This window comes from Chrysochloris asiatica, unplaced genomic scaffold, assembly GCF_000296735.1.
Source record: "Chrysochloris asiatica unplaced genomic scaffold, ChrAsi1.0 scaffold00397, whole genome shotgun sequence".
Lineage (NCBI taxonomy): Eukaryota > Metazoa > Chordata > Mammalia > Afrosoricida > Chrysochloridae > Chrysochloris > Chrysochloris asiatica.
In genome coordinates, this window is record NW_006408915.1 from 868,724 (window position 1) to 871,829 (window position 3,106).

Below are 3,106 nucleotides of genomic sequence, written 5' to 3' on the forward strand. Positions count from 1 at the left end.
AGTTTGAAAGGCTTTGCAGTCTGGCGCATTAACCCACAGAATCACAGCAGGACTGCTTTGTTATTGGCGTCTCAGCTTGGGCTGGCCTGTGCCTTGATGGGCGGGCCTGAGGTTAAGAGGCTGGGCAGACGGCTGGCCTAGGCCGAAAAAGCTGAGGGCGGGGGCAGGCAAATGGCGTGGCCGTGTCTGATGATGTCTACAATGCCTCTCTCTGTCTCCCTGTGCCGTGAGCACACCAATTTGCCCTATATCTATCCCGACAATGTCCAACGTGGCAATGAGGCACCCCCTGGGATGAATCACGCTAGTTCCTGTGGCTCCGCTAGCTCTCTGAGAGCGTCTGTCCTCTGAACGGTTCTGCTCAAGCCCTGAGCTCCACGCTCTGCAATGGACTGGGCAGTCCCCGAGGTGGGAACTAAGCTCAGGCAGGTAGAGACTTGAAATGCTTGTAACTCCTCAGCAGTTTGATTTTTAAAAAAAGCAAGCTCATAATGTTAAGGCCTAATGTTTTATGTTTGCCCCAAGGCTGTCTGTCTACCAGGCCGGGGTCTCTTTGTGCGAAACCACCCCTGTGTTCTCCAGAGCCCACCTGTGCTGCTCAGTCAGGGAAGCACCGCCCACTCCTTCTCTCTCTTCCTTTTGAATGTGCACAATATAATAAGAGTGAGAAACCTGACATTACAATCACCAAACACACCCAAGATAGTTGTTCACTTTCATTGGCAAATACAGCGTAGAGGACATAGCGAATTGGGATGTCATCAAAGAGAAGGTGGTGGGGGCTCATTTCCTTTATTGATATTTTTCAATTCAGGCTTTCTAAAGGAACATCTCAAGACATAGTATCTACACAGTCCATAGCACCAGATTCTGCCATCTCCCCCAGTTCATCCTTATCTATGGACAAGCTGTCTTGCACATGACTAGTGAACAGGAGTTCTTGGACTAACAGGCTGCTGTCTGTGCATTCACTTCCCATGGAGTGGAGCTCTGCTTCGGACATTTTAGGATCAGAGTTTGCTGACTGATTTCTGTATCAGCTGTGTTATTGCTGTGGACTGTGGGATTGCAGTGGTGACACTGCTTGTGTTAGTACACTGGGTTGTGTTGTGTGCAGTCTCCACTTGTTTTTGTGCTGCCTGGGCATGCTGTCGTTCTAGCTGTAACTGCCTCTGCAGTTGTTGTAACTGAGAAGAGGAAAGGCCAGAAGAATTGTGTTCCTGTAGAGCGTCTCACTCCTGGTAATGGAAATAAGACCTCTGGTAGTGTAGTAGTTAGGTGTCAGGCTACTAACTTCAAGGTCAGCATTTCGAACCTACCAGTGGTTTCATAGGTGAAAGGTAAGGATTTTTACTCCTGTAAAGATTTACAGCCTCAGAAACCCTTTGCAGGGTCACTGTGAATCAAAACTGACTCAACAGCACATGATCACCACCACCATAGGACAGATGGCTTCCCTACTACATGGAGAATATGAACGCTGCAAAGAAGAAAGTCCACCATCAGCACTGCTAGTAAAGTGTATGTTTGCTCTAAGAATATGAGGACCTCCTAATCCCTGGCCAGGGTGGACCATTCTACTTACATGTCCAACACCACTTGTTTCGTCTAGATCTCTAGGGGTTCTGTGTTCAAGTGTAAAATGAGTTGCAAAGTCATCCGTGATGTAATTAGGATCGCCCCCAGCCAGGTAATGCTGCACATATTGGACAAATCACTTTTGTTGATGTTTCAGAGTGTTCAGAAGGAACATGTTCTTAAAGCGGTGTCTCCATATAGCCCATTTTCCCATAATTGTTGTTGTGAAGTGCCGTCGAGTCGGTTCTGACCCATAGCAACCCTGTATAGGGTTTCTGAGGAGCAGCTGGTGAACTTGAACTGCCGACCTTGCAGTTCAAACGGCTTTGCAGTCTGGAGCATTAACCCACAACGCCACACCAGGACTCTGGGGACAAACAAAAGACTGTGGATTCCCCACAGAGAAAGCTCCCCCACCATAGACAAATCAAAATCTACCCTCGTTAACATGCGCTGCATTAGGTGGTCATTTGTATGCCTTGTTGTTGTCGTACCACTTTCATAACAAGATGCAAAAGGAAAATAATCATAGGAAATTAAACACTTGTATCTGCAACCTAGAAAATTTCCTTTTAAACAGGCATCCCAGCTGACACCTTCATGTCAGGACATCCTAATTCAGATGGTGGCTGCAGGACCCCTCCCCGCTTCTGGCTGCAGTGTTCACCGCATCAGCCGGCCCACTCTCACTGGACTGCCAGCGGGGTAGGTAGGGGAGGGTTTGGACAGTGGCAGCAGCAGAGGCTGAGGCTTCGGTTGAGACTGCGACTTGGGCAGGGAGGCAGACCTGGCTGGGTCTAAGCTCCTTCAGGAGACTGTGGGTCCCATGCTCGCTCCGCTAGTACTCACCTTGACATGGTCACTCTCTGGCTGCCAGCAGCACTACAAGCCTCAAACCTCAGTCCTCCCCTCCCCGGCTTACTATGCCCCTCTCCCCTGGTTCCTCAACATTTCACATTTATGAAAATAGTTTTTTTTTTTTAAATCTACTACTTGGGGCATTCACAGCTATGTCTGTGAGCAACAAACACGGAGGTACTAATGCTGGTTGTGATGGGTAAAGGATTGTGTCAACTTGACTAGGCCATGATTCCCAGTGGTTAGGCAAATGCGTAAAGATGTAGTCATCCTTCTTCTGTGCTGTCATTCCTCATTGTAGCATAGCGCTGATTTTCACGTAACAACCTGGTGTTTGGATCCTGACCATGTCAGTAAGTGAGGAGTTGTATTAAACTGTATTATATCAATATTGTACTTCATATACACAGAGGTGGTAATGTGCCATCAAGTTGGTTTCAGAGCAGCTGATGGGTTTGAACTACTGACCTTGTGGTTCAAATTGACCTTGCAGTCCAGTGCTTTATTCTACAGTGCTATATGCCTTATCAACTATGCAAATACATTAAACTATGTGGGTCATAAAAAAACCTATGGATAACATTGCAAATAATTGGCACTCTAAAACACTTAATTGTGCTCATGAGGAACCTGCACATAGTTTGAAAGGTTATCATTAGAACGGAACAAA

At 47.1% G+C, this 3,106-nt stretch overlaps 1 pseudogene; it reads right to left on the reverse strand.

Annotated features, from left to right (window-relative positions):
* Positions 1 to 761: 761 nt before the first annotated feature.
* Positions 762 to 2,190, reverse strand: LOC102829170 (annotated as a pseudogene).
* Positions 2,191 to 3,106: the final 916 nt, after the last annotated feature.